This window comes from Cricetulus griseus, chromosome 7 (assembly GCF_003668045.3).
Source record: "Cricetulus griseus strain 17A/GY chromosome 7, alternate assembly CriGri-PICRH-1.0, whole genome shotgun sequence".
Taxonomy (NCBI): Eukaryota; Metazoa; Chordata; class Mammalia; order Rodentia; family Cricetidae; genus Cricetulus; species Cricetulus griseus.
In genome coordinates this window covers 93156089-93179180 of record NC_048600.1, presented here as the reverse complement: position 1 = coordinate 93179180, position 23092 = coordinate 93156089, and the positions used below count along the sequence as shown (strand labels likewise).

The 23092-nt window shown below is 49.4% G+C and overlaps 1 non-coding gene across 1 annotated transcript; it reads right to left on the bottom strand.

The window, feature by feature from the left end:
- Positions 1 to 19659: 19659 nt before the first annotated feature.
- Trnat-cgu lies at positions 19660 to 19731 on the bottom strand. The gene has a single exon. It is a non-coding gene; the product is annotated as a tRNA-Thr (tRNA).
- Between the last annotated feature and the right edge of the window lie 3361 nt (positions 19732 to 23092).

The following is a 23092-nucleotide window of genomic DNA, read 5'->3' as shown; positions in this document are numbered from 1 at the left end:
TTCAGGTCTGGGTGAGCGACCTCGAAACCAAGGGTTAATTCCCAGGACCAGGCTGTAAACCTGGAAGGTCCAAACAGACCCCACTCCACAGTGCCTGGTCTTTCACTGAATGCCATTCATTCATGGGACACTTGGTTCCTGGTGCAGGCCATTCTACCCAGGTTCCCAGCAAGACAAGAATCCACCCCACTGGCCACTGGGAGTCTACCTTATCCAGCTAAGTTCTGTCTGGCATACAGGACACTTTCAGAACACTATGCCCCATAATGGTAAAAAGCGCGTCCCTGACGAAGACAGAGACCCAAAGTCACGTCTTCCTCAATGTGTGACTGTAAATCATTTTGCTGCCTGGCTGTCCTTTGTATTATCTGCAAATAATAATAAGCCTTACTTTGCAGGGCAATGTGAGGTTAGAAAGAACCAGAGCAGACAGAGTGATTGGCAGGCTCACCAAGTACACTCCACTCTATGCCAAGGCTGGGTGAACTGTGAGAATTCATACCCGCTAAGAGGATTGGGGATAGGGGTCAGGTGTGCCCTACTGTGTCCCAGGCACTGACAATATACCTTCTTCCCATGCTCCAGGTCCCTCTCTTCTCATACAGAAGTGAACCCAGCTCCTGTCTTGCCTAACTGTACCTAACACCTGCTCAGAGCTTCCTGCCCTGATCAAGGTCACAACCATACACGCCATTAGTAAATCAAAACCCCCAAATGGTCCCCAAACACTAGGATCCAAGTCATCTATAGCTCTGAACATGACCCTGTCATGTTTTGTCTGCTAAGAAGCCCATCTCCATAGCTCCTGCAGCCTGCCTGGGCCACCTGCTACCTCACCTACTAACCACATAAGCCTAGGATGGCTTCTGGTTTGAGTTTGTGAGACTTGTGTCTGCTCCTCTCACAGGTTGTCTGGAGGAGGACCCCCCCCCACACACACACACACACAAAAGATTTGTGTAAAGGGTTCAGAATCATGCCCTCACTGAAATGGTTTGGTCAAGACCAGCCCTCATTGCCATTCCTGCTCTGTGCTTCAAGGCTTAACTCACCTTTTCTGAGTGACCTTTCTGGACTCCCGGGCCTCACCTGCTGGTCCACCCCATCTGAAAATGGTCCCAGAAGCACCTTCGTCACTATCTCATGAGGATGCCTGGAATCCTCATTGGCAACAGTCGCCCTTACAACTCTTGGGACTCCTTACCATTCTGGTGCAGTGCTCAAAACTAAGGCAGGGTCTGACCCCTGGCAATGGTCAGAGGAACACCTCTCTGCTATCCTAGGTGACAATTCTAGGCCTAGCTTTGCCACTACCAAACTCTGTCCACCCCACCCATTGCCACTAGCTTTCCCAGAGTCCTCACTCTGTGCAGGCCCATGCTGGGCACACATTCATGACTGAGTGGGCCCATGCCTTTCTTCTGAGGCTGACAATCCACCCAAAGCTTACCAGGGAGCTGAAAGAAGGGGAAGTGCCTTCAAAGAGAATCCCTAAAATAGCCAGTCACCTACAAAACCATGATAGAAGGGAATGAAAAGCCAACTAGATATCAGCCCTTGTTTGGAATTCGATGTCGAAGGAAAGCTATGTACTAGCCCCACCCTGGCTAGAAAGTGGTCCAGGGAGAGGGCGCCAGGCCCAAGGAGTCATCGGGGAAACCTGTCCTACAGAGAGAAGCCACTGGGGCAAGGGCTGGCCCTACAGAGGCCAGGTTTGCAGGTCAGGGGCCAGTTGCCTGCAGGGTTTGGTCCTCCTTTCAACAATCCTCATGAGTCAGTTCCAGGCCAGCAGGCTGTGGAGGGGTGGGGGCCAGGGGGTCAGAGGCATTGCTGGATTTCATCATGGGCTGCAGTGAAGTGCCTTTTTGGCCTTTCTGGTCTCTGATGAACAAGCCAGGAGATCTAAAAGCCATCCATCAGAGCCGCTGGCTTTACGATAACCAATCGCTCTCTGCCAGAAATTCTTTTGGTAAGAACACTCACTTTCAGAGCCTTGGCTCCTCCTTAGCTCCCCCAGCAGCAGCGCTGTCTGGCCTGTGCTGATGGCTGGAACACCATGGGGCACACACAGCTCAGGGCCCAGAGGGTGGAGACCAAGTGCCCCCGCCCCTCCAGCACAGCTGAAACTGGGCCTAGATGTACTTTCCATATAAATACATACATCTGCTTCCAAGCCCAGGGCAGGTCACTTATGTTTCCAGACCAGTCAGTGCATTGTGGATAGATGTAAAACTCTGTTGAGCCTTTACATGGATCCAAATGGCACAAAAGGGCTTCACCCACTGAGCCATCTGTTTCTAGAAAGTGCTAGTAGAACATAGGTGTGCTCATTCACTGACAAATTCTCTATGGCTGCTGTCAGGCTACAATAACAGAACAGACTAGAGACGTTCCTCAATTTTCATGGGCTCATGCCATCCCCTGTCAATCCAAAGTGGAGGGCATCATAAGACGAAATGTGAGTGCCACACTGCAGAAGATGGGCTGTTTTCTCTTTGAGATTATGGGGCTAGCTGGAAGCTACAGCTCACGGCCACTGTCCAACATTGTGACAGAGACTCACACTGCATGTTGCTAGCCCAGGAAAAGGTCGAAAGTCTAAAGGCGGGGCTGCAGAGATGGCTCGGAAGTTAAGAGCACTTGATGCTCTTAAAAGAACCCGCTTTGCCGACCTGTCCCATACCAAGAGCCCTCATCCAGTGGCTGATGGAAGCAGAGGCAGACATCCACAGATATACTCTGAACTCTGGAACTTAGTTGAAGAGAGGGAGGAATGAAGATCGAAGGGGTCGGTACCAGGTTGGAGAAACCCACAGAAACAGCTGGCCTGAACAAGGGGGAGCACATCGACCCCAGATGCAGTCTGGGAGGCCAGTACAGGACTGATCCAGACCCCTGGACATGAATGTCAATGAGGAGGCCTCTGCACTCCAGGGGGGCCCCTGGTAGTGGATTAGTATTTTTCCTTGGTGTAAGAAGGGACTTTGAGAGCCCATCCCACGTGAAGGGATGCACTCTTGCCCTGGACACATGGGGAAGGGCCCAGGCCCAGCCCAGGATGAGGTGGTGGACTTTGCGGAGCCCTGGTTGAGGGCCCTACCCTGCCTGGGGAGTGGAGGGTGGATGGGGTGGGGGATAGGTCAGGGGTGGGGGAGGAGGGATTGGAGTGAGGGGAGGGAAAGGGAGAAGGGATCAACATGTGAAACAAGTTTGTTCCTAATTTGAACTAATAAAACAATATTTATATATATAAAAAAAGAGAACCCAGGTTTGGTTTGCCTAGCACCCACATGGCAACTCACAACCTGTAACTTCACTCCAGGAGATCCAATGTGCCCTTCTGACCTGTGCACACACGGCACACATACACAAGCACTAACATATACAAATGAAAAAAGACCTTTAAAACAAGAAGAAACTTCTAAAGGCAGAGTGATGCAGTTCGGTGGTCCAGCCCTACCCACATTACCACATATAATGCTCCGAGTTGGATGAGACAGACCAGACGGACACATAGTGTATTATTCCCGCACATTTTGTAAGGTTTAGAAATCTTAAGTTGAACCGTTGGTTAAGGCAGAGACTTTCTTAGTTATAAGATATGGATGGCCCTCATGGCATAAAATACTTGTAATTTGGACTTTTACAAAACAAAACCTTCTGCTTGTTCCTGAGCCACAGTTGTTCACATGCACCACGCGCTGGGCTGGACTAAATACAGAAGACACATAAGCGAAGCCTGCATGCAGAGTTTGCTCTTAAGGCCTGTGACAAAGCAGCTAGAAGAGCCAGGTGGCACAGCCCAGCCACTGACACTGGAAGAAGTGCAGTTATTTGGACAGCCCGCCTGCGGGCTGGCTGGCTCCTACTATAGCCAGAAAGGAACCCTAGAAAGCCAGACTCTCTCTGGCCCAGCTCTGGGCATATCACTTGTTGTCACCTTAATTAAGTGGATGCTCTAAGAGCCACAAAGCCTTATGCCCAACTCTCTTACCCCAGCTCTCACAGGCCAGATGTGCTGGTGAACCTTCCAGGTTTTCAAATGGAACGTGACGCCTAAGCTACACACATTATGCAATACCCCAGTGGGACAGCAACTGTAATCAAACGTGTTAATACCTCTGCAGTGAGACCTATGAATATTTATACACCCACGATAAATATAGACTATTAGTCTAAGGTCGGTTTGGGTCAAGTTTTCCCAAAGATTTAGTTACAAAAGCTGCAACTTGGGTTTTCAAAGTTCTGTGGAGTCCAGGATTTGGGAGACAGGGTGTAGGCCTGCAACAGTTACAAAGTGCAGACACTGTGTCTCACTTCATGTTCCTGGCCTTGGCTGGGCAGCACTCTTGCCTGGCCCAAAGGCCTTCACTGCAAGTAGACACAAGAAAGCCAACTACAAGTCACTCAGTAAGCACACACTAAACAACTACAAACCACCAGACATCTTTTCCCTCCAGAGAACAGCTCCTAACATTGCTAAAAGTGGAGGAAATCACAGTATTACCAGGAGTAGGAAGCAGTCATGACCGAATAGTTTCTCCTACTCTGTTTATATGGGACAAGAACAATAAACTGTCTTATGGTCACTGCTGCTGAGGGGCAGGTACGATGGATTGGGTTTATTGGGAGCCGTGGAGTGGGTGGGAGTTCAAACTTTAGAGACCCCATTTTTGTTTTTCCCATGTGTAGTTCCTCAGAGCCTCCCTATGGCCAAAGTTCCATTTGGAAATTTAAAATGATTTATCTCATCACAACATCCTAGAAGCTAATTAGAAAAAAAATGTGCTAATTGGATAATCTGGTTTCAGATGTTCTAATTATACTCCTGGGTAAGAGGGGTACAAAATATAATAAAAACATAAAATGTAACAGACTTCTTCCAAAAGTGTAAAACGTCCAGAAAGCCTAAGGTAAAACTTCCAAAAACAATCTTAAAGTAGATTAAGATTTCTCTTTTTTTAATTTAGTGTGTGTGTGTACATGCTTGCACACACATACACACAAGTACACACCTGTAGGGCAAAAAACAAATTGCAGGAGTTCATTCTCTCCTTGCACCACATAGGTCCTGGAGATTGAACTCAGGTCCTCAGGCTTAGCAGTAGGCATCTTTACCTGCTGATCCATTTTGTCAGCCCACATTAAGAATATTTCATTATACACAAACCATTCCCTAGAAACTGCACAGCTCTAGGATTTCTGAAGAGAGTGTTGGGGGATGGCTTTACCTAGTATTCTGGAATTAAATGGATTTTCTGTTTAATGCAACCCAGTTTCAGCATTCTGAAATGTCATGCCCTCTTTCTTAAGACTACTCCTACGAATGACTACCAGCAATTTCCTCATCGCCTGAGATTTCTAAACCCCAAATTGGGAAAGAAGTTCTTGATTCCATTGGTGATTTCCCCCTCACCCTGGCACAGGGCAGATCTGTGGGAGTAATTTTACTCCCCGATTGGGAAACACCAGAACAGCTCTGGGGACAAGATGGCAAAGGAGATGGTAGATGGTAGGAGTGGGGGGGGTTGGATGTGGGGGGGTCTGCACTCGGGAGAGCATACCCTTCAAACACCACGTACCTGGGACAGAAGTGCAGTTAGTGTCAGCTGGGGCCTGGCACACCTGCTGATAAACCCAACGCTGCTGGGGAACTCCAGGCTATATTTAGTCAAGGCTAGCTGCCCCAGCCACCTGCTACAGTGGTGCCTGCAGCTCAGTGGTCTGGTAGAGATCCATTAGGACTTTACAGAAAGGACGATGGCACCTTCTCTGGCCCTCTGCAGCACACATGTTGCCCAGAGGGCAAATATGGACACAGTGTAGGGGCAACATGAAGACCACATGCACTGCTGGGGTAAGCAACATGTGACAGCCCAGAACAACAGGGTGGCAGTGCCCAGGGCCAGGCACATTAGTTTCACTTTCTGGGTTTTATTCCTAGGTCACCTCTCACCATGAAAGGAGAAAACATCTTTTGAATGACAAGAGAGAAAATCCTCAAAGAAATTCAACAATGTTCCATGTCATTTTTTTCTTTCTTTCTGGAGACACTGTTTCTCTCTGAAGACACTAACAGACTTTAGTGAAAAAACTCCACATACGTAACTTCAGTCCCCTGGGCTGCCTGCCTCTAATATGATTACACATCAAATGCAATAAATGGAGCAAAGTGGTATTATTTTTCTGGGAAAAACCAACATCATAAAAGAGTCTTTATTGAATCAGAGGCCCATGAACTGTTCTCTTGCCTAATTATGGCTCCAAGTGAATGAGGCTGGGTTTCCAGGCAGAGCTTCTCACAAGTCTACAGCCCAGAGAGCAATGGGATATTTGTCACAACTTGTCTAATTACAACAAAATCCACCAAGAGGACAGACAAGGAGAATGCCAGGGGAGATTGGCAGAGCCCCCTCCCCCACTCAGGACCTGGCAAGAAGAGGCTGATTTTCTAGCTACTTCTATTTTCAGAGGCTGACCCCTGCCCCACTCTCCCACCCTTACATCCAAGTTAGGATTCCAGAACCTTTCCCTAGCATTCCAGCTCTGCCCCCTCTAAGCCTATCTCTATGGAAAAGACACATTGTGGAAATAGGATCTTTTGCCAGATGTTTCAACACTCAAAATCTGGCCAAGGTTAGTGTGACTGTGTGTATGCACATCCCCGGGCCTGGCCAAAGATGAGCACTTGCTGCCACCAGATTCAGGAAGAGAGTGAGGGTGAGTGAGTGTGTCATGGGCTCTGGGAAGGGAGGGCTCACCCTCCACAGCAACCAGGTAGGAGCTAGTGGTATGATGGCTTCTCCCAGATGTGGAGAGGTCTGGCCAGGTACACTGGATTCTAACATTCTGCTGATACTTATTCTATAGTTCCAAGTATCTAGCAATAGCAAGCCCCAGACCAGCCAAGATTACATAGTGAGATCCCATCTCCAACAAACAAAAACAAAACCTTCCAAAAGTAAAGACATATCTTCTTCCTATAAATCTGTCTCTGCCTCTATGTACTGAAGGCCACAACAACAAGGTCAGGGTAAGGGGTCAGACATCACCCTGCCCCCCCAACCCATGTCACAACCTGTCCTCTCCAACAGACTCCAGTAATGATCACAGGACTCCTCTGGAAAAGTGGGCACATCTGGCACCCCAATCCTGTTTCAGGTAAGCCTCTCTGGGAAAGGCTTTTCTTCTAGAGTTTTTTCTACAGATATCAAGTCAGCAAGCAGGCTTGCCAGCCTCAGGCTGTCCTATCTTGACCTCCCCAGAGTTTGTTCATTGGCCCCACAAGCCCAGGGGTGCTCTGATAACACTTGGGAACAGTACCCATGTCCCAGCCTCCACCTTGGGCCTGGCATTTCCCATGGGCACTTCTGGCCATTTTTCATCAAGCTCACAAAGCAAGCTTGAATGGAGTCAGGAGCCACACCTGAAGCACTACCTGCCCAATCTAGCCAGTCAGTGTCTACAATGACCAAGCCTCCAAATCTAAAGTCAGTGAGTACCATCTCTCCAGTCCAGTCTTCAGTAGAAGGGAAGGTTCCCAGACAGCCCTCTGGAAAGAGAGATGCTACCAGCACATAGGTACTATGCCCTTAGTTTTCGGAGGGATGAGAGGGAAAAGGGAAAAGGGAAAAGGTAGAGGGTTATTTTTTTTTAATTATCATCATTGTGTGTGTGTGTGTGTGTGTGTGTGTGTGTGTGTGTGTGTGTGTATGTGTGTGTGTGTGTGTGTGTGATGCAGATGTGTCCATACAACAGCACACATATGGTCAAAGGACAACATTCAGGAGTCATTTCCCTCCTTCCACCATGGGTTCAGGGGAATAGAACTCAGATTTAGGTGCCCTCAGCAGCATTTTTACCCACTGAGCCATCCTGCCAGCACTGGAGGGTTATTTCTTAGGCATGTGCTTGCCAGACTAGGATGATTTTAGCCTCTAAGAAAGAGAAGCCAGTGCTTGCCCTTGAACCCCACAATTCCAGGGCAGAAATCCAGCAAGAGGAAGCAGGTTGCATGAGCACACACCACAAAGTCTTTCTTAGAGGGATCCAAACTTCACAGCTGCACATCTCCAAATTCTTCCCACACCCCTCCCACTCTTCCACACACAGCCGTCTCCTCTCTGTCATGTCCTCTCCCAGCATTGGCACCTTCTAGCCAGGACACTCAGGAGGGCCAAGTCCACAAGGGAGTACACTGTAGTCAGTCCAGTTTCCCGCTGGGCAGAGCAGGCACTTTCAGGCCCCAGGGTGGCAGTGCTGAAATTAAAATCACAGGACAGCTGGTTCCACAGGGCACCTTCGTCTCCTGTCCTCCTGGGCAACCAACACAGGGGGCTGGCTGCAGAGTGATTTCCAAATTCCCCAGTTGCCCAGAACATGCCAAAAGAAGGGAGGCCTCACCCACAGTGGGTGAGAAGTCATCTGCCTGTCCGTTCTGCTCAGGGCCAGTTAAGGCAACTAGAGGCTGAAGCACCAAAGATGGTGGTTAATGCCTTATAAATTATAAATAAAAGCATTACTGTGCCATAAGGAAGTGCCATGATCAAAATCATGAAGTTTTGATTTTCCCCCATCTGAATATATATATATATATATATATATATATATATATATGTAATTTTATTCCCCTATAGAGTATGCTGAACTTGCCATTGAGCCAGTGAGCAAGCCAGCCTGGAGCCACCAGAGAAATTGAGATGTCTTTCCTAGGACTTTTCATGAATTGTGCTGGGGTCAGAGATGGAGGAGTCTTCAAAGCTGTCCAGGCTGATTGACTGCTGTACAGAACAGCGCAAAGGGACCATATCTACAAGCCAGGGTTCCTCTGAGGTCCATGCTGACTAATTCAGACCTCCCACCTCCTGTGCTATAGCTCGGATTTGCTGGCTCCGACCTGGGAGCTACACCCAGACGGCCAGGGAACTGGCTGCTGTGCCACAAAGGCCAGCTGTGAGACCCTGGGAGAGGCCCTTCCCTTCCCACCACACTTCCCCTCATATGCTCTCAGGGCTGGCAGAAAAGCCAGTGTGAGCTTTCTCACAGATGGTCCAGTCCTCAGCACACAGAGGATAACCGCTAAAAAGCCAGGAGAGCTGGGAAGAGTAAAGTCCTCTGTTGCCAAGCCTGATGATCTGATTTTGATCCCTAGGACCCACATGGTAGAAGGCACACCCACATATACATGCAAATAAATAAATATGCTAAATTTTTCTAAAAAGCAAACAAAGGACCAAGTCTGAGGCAGGGGAAGGGCTCCCACACATTACCCCCCAGCTTTTGATCAAGAAGCCACTGTCCCTGGTGTACTTCCCTAAGTACACCAAGTAACTTCCCCAAGGCCACATGTGTCAGCAAGCAACAGTCACTATGAGAACCTGCCAGACTCAAAAGCCTAAGGTCTCAGTCATACTGCAGCCTTCCCAACCAACAGATATAAACAGGGAGATTCAAAATACAAGTACAGAATATGGCCACACCACCATGAACTTCCCGACCTCACAGAGTGTGTGTGTGTGTGTGTGTGTGTGAGAGAGAGAGAGAGAGAGAGAGAGAGAGAGAGAGAGAGAGAGAGAGAGGGAGGGAGGGGGAGAGAGAGAGAGAGAGAGAGAGAGAGAGAGAGAGAACACTAATCATGTGATCGTGTGGGAGCTGTCAGCTTGTGCCAGCCACTGTACACATTTTAAAATATAAGCCTCACCACACTCTCCCAAGGTAAGACTCATAGCCCCTGACTCACAAAGGAGAAATTGGGGTACAGTCAAGCCATCTAACCAAGGCCACCTTGCCCATAGAGGGATCAGAACTAGAGCCCCAAAACACCCAATACACCCATGTAAGTGGGTGGCTTTTGGAAATTAAAATGATCCCTCCCCTCCTGCTACAACTCTCTTTCAGCAACTTTTCACAGATTAGGAGCTCCATGCTTTTGTTTGAAAGTCCTGAAACTAGCCTAATATTTCCCAGCCTTCCAGAGGAAAGCAGAACAGCCAAAGAGGGGAATCAACCCCATTAAGTAGTGAGAGTCAAGCAGTTGTTAAATAAAGGGGGTGCAGGAGTGGGGGTAGGATGTCACTATCCTGGAGAATTTAGACAACTTAACTTTGGACAAAGAGGCAGTGAAGAAAGCCCAGGAAGAAACTCAGAAGCCAGCAGAGTAGGCAACAATCAAACACTGGAAGCATTTCTAAATATTGTCTAGGGCTGAAGATGTGGCTTAGCAGCTATGAGCACTGGCTGCTCCTTCCCATCACCCACAAAGCCATTCACAACCATCTGTAACTCTAGTCACACCCTTTTCTGGCCTCCTCGGGCACCAGGCATGCATGCATGTGATGCACAGACATACATGCAGACAAAACACCTGTACACATTAAAAAAAAAAAAAAAAAAAAAAAAAAAGCTTCCAAAGTTGCCAGGAGATTTGAAGGTAGAGACCAGAGGACTAGCTTCTCCCAATATATCTTTTATCATTCCTATCTTGCTAGGCAAAAACTGATCTTTAATCTTTAATAAGTTGGGATTTTATTTTAAAAAACTAGAAGGGTGAGGTTAATTATTCACAGGATTGCAATTTACTTAAGAGTTTCCTCCCACAAGCAATACCTGAGTCCCGCATGGGTCTCCCTGGAGGTCTGGCTAAAATCCTCCTCCCATCAGCTTTCCACCTTGCATTTAGCGGTTTCCTGAAGAAGGTTCTAGTACAAACAAGCCTGGCCATCCAGCCACTTCCTCTTGAGAATCCTTGAGGTACCCATCTTCCAAGGATGGAATAGGGTGTGGTGCTGGGGCCAGGAGGGAGGTGTCTGCCAGGAGACCCAGCAGAGTGACAAAGTCTTCAACTAAAACACTTGCTTTTGCTAAATGCATTTGTTTAAATCAAAGCAGAAATAATCAGCTGCTGGAGGACAGGCTAGCCCAACCTAGTGTCTAACTCAATTTTTTTTGTAAAGGACGCCCCCCCCCCAAAGCAAATCAATCACTTCCCCCAAAGAAATGAAGGACTTAATAATTACTTCATAAAAATCCCTAACACCTGGCCAGCCACGGCATGCTGAGGAACAGAATGCCACCAATGCTGGGGGCCTTCTGATTCCCAATGACTTATGTCCTACATTCCGAAGTTTGTCCCCTCCGAGGCGGGTCAAAAGCAGCCAGCTGGGCAAGCTTTTCTGCATCCTATGGCTCCAGCTCACTTCTGTGGATGGTTTATGACCACAAAAAACTATGGAGATTTCCACTTCATTTACTTTTCGATACCAATGCCGGGAAGGGGGAGGGGGGTGCTGGGAGAGGTACTGGTTCAACAGGATAACTTGTTTTTTCCAGCCTGATTCAGCACCCCCAAAGACAGTGTTTTTCTTAATTATGAACAAAGCTTTCAGCTGAAGTGCCCACCGGTTCCACTCCCTAAACAATTCTGTCTCAAAATGGAATTTGTCAAGATGCTAGGAAATTGTACACCATGGTCAAAGAAACTCCTTTCTTCCATACTTCAGGAAATAGCACATTCCACCAACTAGAGCTTGTGGGTTAAAGCTTACACGGACAAAACTCAGGCTATGATCCTTGCTGGGGTTCACCAGGCCAATCCAGGCTTCTCCCTACACCTGGCTCCCTCTTCTGTTCTCACTGCTATGTGCCACCAAAGGACAGGGTCAGGGACAGCGGCAGCCCGGGTATGATTTGTACAGGAACTACTTTGCACGTGGCTCACAAGTGTGAGAAGCCCATGGGGAGAAAATACCTCTTATATGGTCTTTGTGCAACTGCCTAAGAGGTGGGCCAACCTGGTTTCTTCCTTCCCCAGCCTCCAAGCTTCTAGAAATCTCTCTCATTTCCCAAAGCCAGGAAGAAGGGGGACAGCGGCGCCCTATTTGGTCAACTTGCCCTTCATAACGAGTTCAGGTCTCCTAAGTGTATGCTCCTAAATGTTTTTTCAAAGCTGCCCAGACAGCCACACAACACATAAAGACAAAAGGAGTCAAAGTTGAGGACCCCGAGATTTCAGGGCTTTTCTCGTGTGTGTGTGTGTGTGTGTGTGTGTGTGTGTGTGTGTGTGTGTGTGTGTTCAGCATAAAACTTGATGGTGGTCAGTACTGCGTTACATGAAAGTGGGCGAAAGACTGGTTAGAGATGTGTCTACAGACTCAGTATTTAAGACATGGAGTGGTGAGGCAGGGGCTCAGCATCCAGGCCGATTCCCCAGGAACAAGCTTAGAGATCAAGCTCTATCTTCCCCACCCCCAAGCTCAAGGTTGGCGCCATACAGCAAGGCAGGCCGGTCCAGAAGAAAAAAAGCCCTTTCTCCCTCAACCCCAGGTCACCTCAGCAAGGTCCCAGCTTTGCCAGGAGTATGCCGACTCACACTTTCAAATGCGTTGCTATTTCCCTGCTGAAGCAGATTCCCCCAACCCGCACAGACACCCCGCGGCGCACGCCTCCCCAGTCCTTCCACCCCGGTGGACATGGGAGGTGGCGGCTCAGCCAGAGCGCACGAGGACCAAGAAAGGGCCGGCCTCGGGCGGCGAGAAGGGTGGAGAAAATGCCGGTCCTGGGGACCGAGGACTGGGACTTTGTAGGCCAGTTGAACTGACACCCTCATCTTGCCCGCAAAGACCCAGCTCTCAGCTCCCGTCCACCTTGGAGTTCAGAGTGCCGTGCGCCCCCGATGGGCGGTTGCCCGGGGCTGAGTCCCGCCGCTCGTTCTTGGCACCGTGGAGGCTCGGCGAACGTTCCGCTAAGAAGCCACCTGCCCCTCCCGGCCTCGGCCTGCGGGCTCCGAAACCAGCCCTCGAAGGGTTACACGACGCGCAGCGCACGCGGCCCGAAAGACAGTGCTGGGGACGCGGGAGGCGTGCGTCCCCGGCCCCATATCCACCCGTGCGCGAGGGCTGCACGCCGAGAAAGTTCCCAGCGCCCGCACGCCGTGCCCGAGAGGCCCAGCTGCGCGCCACCCGGTTACCTGTGCCCAGCCCGCGAGGCGGGACCGAACCGCGGCGCCTCAGGGCCCAAGCTGCTTCCTCCCGCACGGCTGCCGCAGCCCGGCCCGCGCGCCCCGATGTTCGCGTGGCTCGGTGCGCGCCCGGCCGGGGATCCGCGGCCTCTCTAGACCTGCTCCCGGACCTGAGGACCACCACGGGGCCCCCATCGAGCCGGGGAGGACTGTGCGCTGCCGCAGGACCCCTCAAAAGTTGCGGGGTTCCTCTCGCCTACTCTCTCGGCGCGACCTGGCTCCACGTGCTGGTGACACATCAGGAAGGCTACGTGCTCCGTGGCTCCCAGAGGACCGACACGACCAGCACCCGCCCAGCACAGCCTCCTCGAGCCCAGCGGACCGCGCTCCGCCCCAGCCCGCCCTCCGCCCGCCCCTCGCCGGCGCCGCCCCCCCCCGGCCGAGACGCCTGCTCCCGCTCACGGCCCAGGCGGGAAGAGCCTGCGGGGAGTGGGGTGGAGGAGTTGCCTTCCAGAGTCGCCCCGGGCCGAGGACATGGACACTGGCCGCCGGACTCGACAGTCTCGAGTGCCTTCCACCCAGTCACGCAGCCCTTCCCACCCCCTGAGCCCCAGTAATTTTCCCTTTTCCTCCTCTGGCGGGTCCGATCCACTGCCGGCGCTTCCCCCCCCCCCCCGTGAAGACCGGCGCCGGGAGCCCCCTGCCGGCCGCCCTTGCTCTCCGGCCGCGCCCCCTCCGCGGTGCAGCGTCCTGCAGCGGGCCTCAGCCTCCCCACCCTCAACCTATGCAGAGACAGCCTTTGAGGGCTTCGTGGCAAACCCAAGAGATGATACATTTAAAGTGCCCAGCGCGGTTCCCGGGGAGAGAACCTCTTGAAAAGCTGGGTTCCTTTAAGAGTGGGACAGAGAAGCTGCGATACAGACAGGGACATTTCCCAAAATCGACGGACTACCTGTTCCCTGTGTCCTCTCTGGCTGCCTGCGCGCGAGTGGTTAATTGTGTGTTTATCTGGGGCCGGTGTGGACCATCCGTAGGCTTCTGCCAAAACAAGTCAGCAGAAGATTGATTTTAGGGGGCATAGAGAAGCCAAATAACCACCGAGTTCCCTAACTATCTTCAGGTGGAGGCTTGGAGTCATTTAACTTAAAATAACGTGACACTCCTGTTGAGGCTATCTTTTCTTTCTGCCCCCACTACCCAAAACATGCTTTAAATGCTGTGGCGGGGCTGAGCGTTTTCTCTGTCTGGAACCGAGACCTCTGCCCGCCTCCACCCCGTTAGGACAGACAGATGCGCAGGGGCAGGTGCTCGAAGGACAACAACTCTGAAAGGGCTTGAGGGCAGAAGGCTCCGTGCCCTAAAGATGATGGGCGCAGGCTTCAGGCTTCTGTAATGCCCATTATTTTGGAGCCTGGATTCGAGGAGCAGAAAGGAGGATACCCTGGCATGGCTGGCGATGCTGCCTGAGTTGAGGGCACTCTGCGTTCCTCTCCCTTTTATTATTACTCTCTGACAAACCCTTCGATCTATGAGACTTGGAAGCCTAGAGGAGCCAATGTCCTGGGGGGATGAAAGGGCAAGGATGTAATGGGTTTACCCAAGCACTGATTCCAGAGAAGCCCTCCAGAGATTAAGATTTGCTACTTGGGCCTGAAATCCCCCTGCTACCCCGACCACATCAAAGGACATGGCTGTGGGGGGATGCCTAATCACATCAACAGAATAAAAGCTGGACAAGAAAGGAAATTCTGTCAACTTAGGGTAGCCACAGGCAGGTTGCAAGACCGCAGCACGCAAGAGAAGGGCAAAGGGCAGTTAGTAGGGATCTAGTCTTCTCATTACATTGCAAACACCTCTTCTCCACTGTCTGCCCATCAGTTCATAAACAGACAAAGCAGACCCATTACTTCTTAAGGTGGCCCTGTAGGAAAGTTGAGCACAGGAACTGATCACACTGGAGATGAAACTGGTCTTGCTTCCAGGGTCAGAAAGGGATCCAGAGAAAGTAGGAACTCCCCCAAGGTCACAGTCTGCTGGTTCATTATTTGCAAGGGCTCCTGATGCCCCTTGCACCTCCAACGGGCAGATGGTCACAAGGGAGAGTGTTAAAAGAAACAGCAGTGAACAGTTACAAATCTAATTATCTTAAGTATTGCTGTCACCTGGTGTCCAGAGAGCAAAGAGCTACAAAGAACCTGTGACTATGGATAGCATGGGGCTCCCCCGCCCCCCGCCTCACATTTAGCAATTTACCTCAATTCTTTTCTCTTGGCCCAGATAGTTTTATGAGGGAGAAATCCCCAAAGCCAGGAATGAATTCTTTACAGCAGGGAAATTCACTTGGGATTACTAGCTTTGTCAACATGTGGAACCTGTTTCAATTCCCCAATGCCCACGCAGACTTCCATGTGCAATCTCCTCCCGGTGGGCCTGTTTCCTCACTGGCAAGTTGGTAAGTATTTCCCTCTGTGCCTTTCCCCAGCTTGACTAGATCCAGTGGCAGGAAGGGAAGGGTCAGTGGTGACAAATGGCATCTGATTTTGCTGACCTTGTCCACACAATATTGCTGCTGACGTCGGGTATAGTCACCTCATCAGAAGTCTCTGAATGACTTTCTATGGGCAGGGTAGGTGTTTGGAAGGTTCTAGAATCCTTGGTTGAGGGCCAAGCCTTCAGCCAGAGTGCTACAAGTCTCTTCTTTGTTCTTGCCATTTAAGACAGATTTTTAGAAATGGTATGGGAAGGGAACCAGGGGTCTCATGATGGACAAGTGCCTAGCACTGAGCTATATCTTTGTCCCTTAAAACATTTTTTTCTAGACAGGGTCTTAGTAAATTGCACAGATTGACCTTGAACATTTTTCTGTAACCCAGGCATTTGATCTTGCTGCTTCAGCTTGCTGAGTAATTGAGGCCACTAGGCCTCCAAGAGGTCTGGCTTGATTCTTGCCTTTATTACCCCCTACCAGTGTGTGTGTGTGTGTGTGTGTGTGTGTGTGTGTGTAGGTCACTGTGACCTTTTACCTTTTAGGAAGGGAATGCAACTATCCATGAAACTCTCCTCTATCAGAGCCACCTGGTCTAAAGTCCAGCTCACATCCAATCATCTATGGGGGATGGTTTTTGCCTCTGTCCACACCTGCTTCCTACCCTTCTGGGAATGCAACCTTTGCCAGCATGTCTGTGTGTCCTTGGCTAGTGTGGCTGATTCTGGTGGTTTTGGCAACTACCTAGTTTTCGTGTTGAGGAAAGGTGTCTATCAGATGAGTATAGTGCTTGGTTGGCCCACAACTAGCAAAGACATGGATGCAGGAGTCAAGTGACAGAGCTTTTCTAAGAAGTTTTCTGCTCCTCCTGCAGAAGGCTAAATCTGGGAACTGGAGGTGAAGTCCTGGTGGTAGAGTGCTTCTCAAACATTCACCAAGCTCTGGGACTGATCCCCAGCCCTACATAAAACCAGCTGTGGTGTTGCTATATGCCTATAATCCCAGAAGTTGGGAGGTAGACACAGGAGGGTCACAAGTTCTAGGTCATCCTCAGGTTCAACGCGAGCCTGAGATACATGAGTCTCTGACTTGAAAAACAAACCACAAAAGACTTTTGGTAGCCTTGAAACAAATCACTTCTCTTGTCATTTCTGAGGCTATGAAATAGCTCAATAGGCTGGTGGCTTTAGGTTAACTTTTGTCCCCAATGATGAATTTGGACTTTCAGAGTCTGCTATTATAAACATCTATGGAGAATAAGTATTTATATCTTTATTCAAAAATATATTTGTCCTGTAGTTTGTGGGAGTTGTACACAGGGGAAGAAAAATACCTCTGCCTGCTTATGCAAACCCTGGATCATCATATTTGAGTGTCGAAGATGGACAGGGTGAAGACAAGCATGATGGCACACACCTGAAACTAGGAGCTGAAAGAGTTAAGAGAAAAAAAATCCCACTAATTGACAGGAGCTTGAAAGATACATTTACTTCTAAATAGGCAAACAAAGTGGGTGGTGGTTGGGAACACCTTTAATCCCAGCACTAGGGAGGCAGAGTTGGGTGGATCTCTGTGAGCTGGAGGCCATCCTGGTCTACAAAGAGAGTTCCATCCAGGATAGCCAGGGCTGTTAAACAGAGAAACCCTGTCTCAAAAAAGCAAAAAATAAATAAGTAAAATAAAATAAGATAGGCAAACAGATGCAAAGGAAATCCACCAGCACTTGGGAGGAGACGGCAGGAGCACAAGAGCTCAAAGCAGAGTGAGACACCTAAACAGAAAATGGCTACGTGTGTTTATGTGGTGGTAACCAGGAGGGGACACATGAAAGAGGCTTTGGGAGCATCTGCTAAAAGTCTCTGAATGGACAGGGACCCCTTAAAACTCATTAACACATTCACCTGATTTGAGTAATTTGGGAATCTGTGTTTCTTTGTAAAATAAGAGAACTGAGACTTCCTTTTCTCCAGGGGCAGGATATTGGAGTAAAACTCGCAGCAGGAGGCATAAAAGATACAGTTGCGGAATTTGGCTTTTTAGTCAAATAGTATTTTCTCACAGGAAGGAAGAGGCCTGGCAGTATATTGTATGCTTAAAATCTCCTGGAGGTCAAGTTGCCCACAAACCATCACTGATGCATTGTGGCTTTCACATTGCGGAGCCAACACTATGTGGGTTTGTTCTAAACCCAAGGTATATCAGAGAGAGGACTGGACCAGGGGACTCTGGGAGTGAGTGAGAAAGAGCCTGCAGCTCTGGTCCTGCCATCATGGAGGATTTTGACTGGATTGGGGGTGGGGGTTTACGAAGTTCTTACTATGGGCTTACAATGGCTATACCTAGTGCAGTAGAGGGCAGTCATAAATAGGTTGTGGGTGCTTGAGGTCCCTTGCTTGACTCTAGCTCTGAGATGGGGACTAAGAATCTCAGGCCACAAAGCATTTGGAAAAGACCTCTTCCTTTCCTTCCTTGACAGGGTCTCTTGTAGTCCAGGCTGGTTTCAAACTTCCTATGTCGTGAAGGATGACCCTGAACTTGGGATATCCCTGCCTTCACCTCCCAAGGGCTGAGATAAAAGGCCTGCACCATCATGCTAGGTTTATGGGGTGCTAGGGATCAAATCCAGGACTTTTTGTGAGTGCTATACAAGGATCCTACCAACTGAGCCCCATCCTAGGCCCTGAGAAGCATTTACCAGTTTTAGAATTTAGCAACTGAAGCAGTGGAAACCCAGAAACTGTAAGGAATTCGTGGAGGTCATGCCATAAACTCAGCAAAGCTGTCTTCTTTCTGCTCCTGGCCTGGCCTGCTAAGCCTCCAGTACCCCCAGGCCAGTGTGGACACAACTAGCTTACAGGGTAATTACAAGAATTCTGTTCCTAGCTGAGAATCTGCCTTGCTTTTGCTCCCCTCTGACCTCATGGACCTTGGTCTGGGATCCACGCTTGACCCCTGGCCCTTCACCCTTGGGGAGGTTCATGCTTCCCCAGTATCTGTATGCTGACCTTTTCTGTACTTTGTACCTCTTCTATTGACTTCGATTTGTCTCATCCCTCACCCCTGTGGGCCAGAATTATCTGTTCCAGCTACTGCAGAAAAGCTGAATCCAGTCTAGGAGTGCCTTCTCACCAGGAATTCACAGGGAGGGGCAGGAGTGAAGGCTACACCCAAGAGTTCAGGACTTCTCCCCATCCTATGCCTGATGTCCAGGCTTGTCAAGCTATGGCATTGTCAGAAACAAATCCTCTTTGTATTTAGTAACAATTTCATTATGACATTGATACCTTCCAAAGCCAAATGTTTCTCTTTCACTTACTAGGACCTTATGCTAAATATCTAATCTCCTCACTTTCACCCCATGGTCAACTAAGCAACAAGATCCAGGGATTAAAATACGCTTTTAGTTGGGAGCGATGGAAAGAAGAGGCGGAGGGAGGAGCAGGGAGTGAAATACGCTTTTAGTTGGGGAGGAATGGGAAGGAGGGACGGAGGGAGGAGTCACATTAGCAGAAGTATGGGATAGAAATGAAGAGGTGGCGTTCTAGTCATGAAACTGGACTGGTGTGTTCAATGCTAAGCGTTACAATGGAAAATTTCAGGTTCAGGCACAGAAACCCATGTCTTTAATCCTAGCACTTCGGAGGCAGAGGCGGGATGATAGTTCGAAGCCAGCCTGGTCTACACAGGGAGTTCCAGGCTAGTTAGAGCTACATAGCTAAAATAGTTAGACCCTGTCTCCAAAACAAAAACAAAACCAAAACTACAAAAAACAAACAACAACGAAAAGTAGCTACCCTTTATCGTGGTTTCAAAGAGAGGAGCTAACACTACACAGGAGACCCTATCCTAAAACAACAACAAACAAAATGGGGCCAGGAATCTGAAGTACTGGATGTCCTGTCACATAAAATCAGGGGTGTTTACCTTACAGATGACTTGGGAGTGCTACAACTACAGGGGCCAGATACCGAAGGAGGTCAGGGCGCCCAGGGGACAGTGATACAGTTGGCTGGGCTGAGGACTTCGAGCAAGGGACACTCAGAATGAAGGTACGCCTCCCCCTGCACGATCCCGACCGTAGCTGTGGGATAGGTCAAGATGCAGGGAGGACAGCTAGTTTTGTTCGGGTAGAAGACTCAAGAACAAAAAGACAAAGTTTGGGAGTGCGAAATGGAAGTGAAAACAGGGGAGAGCCAACAAACTCCCGCCTCCAAACGCAAGGCACGGACGGGGTTCGAACCCGCGATCTTCGGTTTACGAGACCGACGCCTTACCACTTGGCCACCGCGCCTGACAGCCGAGCGAGCAGTGGAAGCTCTCAGTGGAGGGGAGGTGGTGCGGGCGGGGAGGCGGATAGGCCCCGTCCGCCCGCCCAGACCCCGCCCTCCTGCCCAGACCCCGCCCCCACGCAGAGCCCGCCCACCGAGCGGCTGTGACTGACGTTCTCCCGGCCTCCTTCCGCCCGGCGTCTGGTTATCCCGAGGATCGGGTAGCTGCCGATTCGGTCCTCAGAGGACGCGGGAAAGTCTCGGCTGCCGCGGAGCCTTCCGCTAACCCCTCCGCACGGGCCTCACGCTGGGTCCGCGTCACTGAGCCGGGAAGGGCCGCAGAGATGTGCGTGAAGCCCGGCCTGATCGTGAACGTCTGCGCGCCCCCGAGAGCAGAGGGAGGGGCGGGGGGAGGGGGCGGGAACCAGCCTGCAGACAGCGGGGGGAGGGGGGAGGGCGTGGCGCGGAGGCCAAGCGGGGGACACTACCGAGATCGGGGACACCAGAGGGAGACCCTGATTGGGGGACACACGGGACGTTAATTTGATGAAGCTTTGTTCAAGTCTATGAAAGGAATAGGGGAGGGCTTGGGGCCCGAGTGCTTATACCACTGTCTACTTCTTTTTATTGATCTTCTATTTAGTGGACGTTTACATCGTCGTTTGTTACTGGAGACAGAGGCTCGCGTAGCCCACGCTGACTTCCAACACCCTGTAACTGAGGATAACAGTGAACTAAGGATCCTTCTTCCTCCAAGAGTTGAATTTCAGGCGTGGGCCACTATGCCCGTTTTACCGGGTCCTGGGGATCGAACCCAGGGTTTTAAAAGTGTGTGCTAAACTAGCACCTACAACTGAGTTACATCCCTAGTTCCCAGATTTATTATTTAAATATTTAATTTTAAAATTAGTTTTAAAAAATTTAAGGGAAATCATGTCCCTGGATCCTATGGCCACCTGTTCCAAGAGGGAGGAGAGGGCAGCCAGGTAGGGGGCAGAAGCCCTTCCCTTGGTGCAGGGCTGCGATGCCCACAGGGCAGTCAAAGGCCTCATTTACCAGCCTTCCTAAGTGCACACTGCAGCCGCACACCAGAACCTGGCGAAGGAAACGCCCCCAGAGGGCTGGTGCGCTGCAAAAGCCAGTTAAGTTCAGCCTTATTTATGGGAAGAACTTTTTTTGAAAGTGTAAAATAGGGGAAATTTGTAAAACCTAAGGATATCTTTATGGATGTGTATGTGTTAAAAAATCACAGGATTTATTATAACTATGTTAAGTTACATATAGTGTTACACAGTGCTACAGATTTCTTTTTGCATTTTTATTTTGGACTGAACCTGGATCTCTTGGATGACAGACAAGTGCTCTGCTGCTGTCTTTTATCCCCAGCACCCCAACAAACTCTCTCTCTCTCTCACACAAAGTTTTTTTTTGTTTTTTTGTTTGTTTGTTTGTTTTGGTTTTTTGGTTTTTCGAGACAGGGTTTCTCTGTGGCTTTGCAGGCTGTCCTAGAACTAGCTCTCGTAGACCAGTCTGGTCTCGAACTCTGTGAGTTCTGCCTCCCGAGTGCTGGGATTAAAGGCGTGGACCACCACCGCCCGGCTTCAAAGAAGATTTTTAGATTTTTATTTTATGAGGGTTTTGCTTGTATGTATGTATGTGTGCCAAGTATATGCCTTTACTCCAGCAGAGGTCAGAAAAGGGGCCTGGGATTCCCTGGAACTAGTTATGGTGGCTGTGAGCCACCATATAGGTTAAGTGCTAGGAAAGAACCCAGGTCCTTTCCATGAGCAATAAGTGCTCTTAACCACTCCAGTTCTTTTTACTTTATAATATTTTGAGGCAGGGTCTTGCTGAGTTGCCTGAGCTGGCATTCTCTAGCCTCAGGGCTTTGAACTCCCTCTGGAGCCCAGCAGTTCAGGAATTTGTGATCCGGCCTGCCCCACCAGGCAGGGTTCACTGCTTCATTTTGCACAACAGAAACCCTTCGAATTATATACCATTTGCCTTCTCCCTAGGTCCCTGACAGCCATCATTCTTTCTGTTTTAATAGGCTGGCAACTTTAGATAAGAGGAACGATACAGCTGGTGGGGACTGGCTTACTTCAGTCACCTCAATTTTCTTGTAACTTCCGCAGGGATGTCCTGGTTTTGTAAGGCTGAACCTTTTTCTCTAGGAGGCATATGCCACAATGTCTTTAACCTTCATTGCCTGGTGGACTTTTGTTTTGTTCTTCTTCAAATCCTGAAACTCACTTTGTAGACCAGGCAGGCTCGTCTTAAACTCACAGAGACCCATCTGCCTTCCGAGTGCTAGGATTAAAAGCATGCTCAGCCACCACTGGGCTACATGGTGATCTTTTTTGGTTGTCAATAACTCTTGAGTGGGAAGAGTGTGCTCGTTGATGAGATACTATGTCAGTTCATTTGGATATGCACTCAGAAGTGGCACTATGGGTTATGCAAATAAGTTTATTTTTATTTCTTATTTATTTTTTTAAAGATTTTACTTTATTTTATTATTATGTATACAACATTCTGCTTCCATGTATATCAGCACACCAGAAGAGGGCACTAGGCCTCATAGCGGATGGTTGTGAGCCACCATGTGGTTGCTGAGAACTGAACTCAGGACCTCTGGAAGAGCAGTCAGTGCTCTTAACCTCTGAGTCATCTCTCCAGCCCTATTTTTTTTTTTTTTGTTTTGTTTTGTTTTTTGTTTGTTTGGAGCAAGGGTCTCTATTTGTAGCCCTGGTTGGCCTGGAACTCTTGATTTGTAGACCAGAGTAGCCTTGAACTCAAGACACTGGGACTAAAGGTGTGTTCCACCATGCCGGCTTATTTTTAAGGGTCTCTCCACAGTTTCCATGATGGCTCCACCATCTGAGATTTCCACCACTGAACACAAGGCTCTGATTTCTTCGTTTCCTTTCCAGCACTTGCCACTCCATCACTGTGATGTTTTGGATAGTGGCTGTCCTCACAGGTGTGCCGATGGCTGATGTGGCATCGTTTCCTCGGCTTGCTGGCCATTTTTATGTCTTTGGAGAAATGCCCATTCAAATCCTTTTTAAATTGGGGTATTTGGCTGGGCGTTAGTGGTGCATGCCTTTAATCCCAGCACTCGGGAGGCAGAGACAGATGGATCTCTGTGAGTTCGAGGCCAGCCTGGTCTCCAGAGCAAGTGCCAGGATAGGCTCCAAAGCTACACAGAGAAATCCTGTCTGGAAAAATCTAAAAAAATAATAAAAAAATAGGGGTATTGGTTCTTTTTGTTTGAGTTATAATTTAAAACATCTCTTCTGGATATTAGCCCCCTTTTAGTCTGTGCTAATTTTTGTATATGAAGGTGAGGATCCAGCCCTGCTAACCTTCAAGGAATCCAGC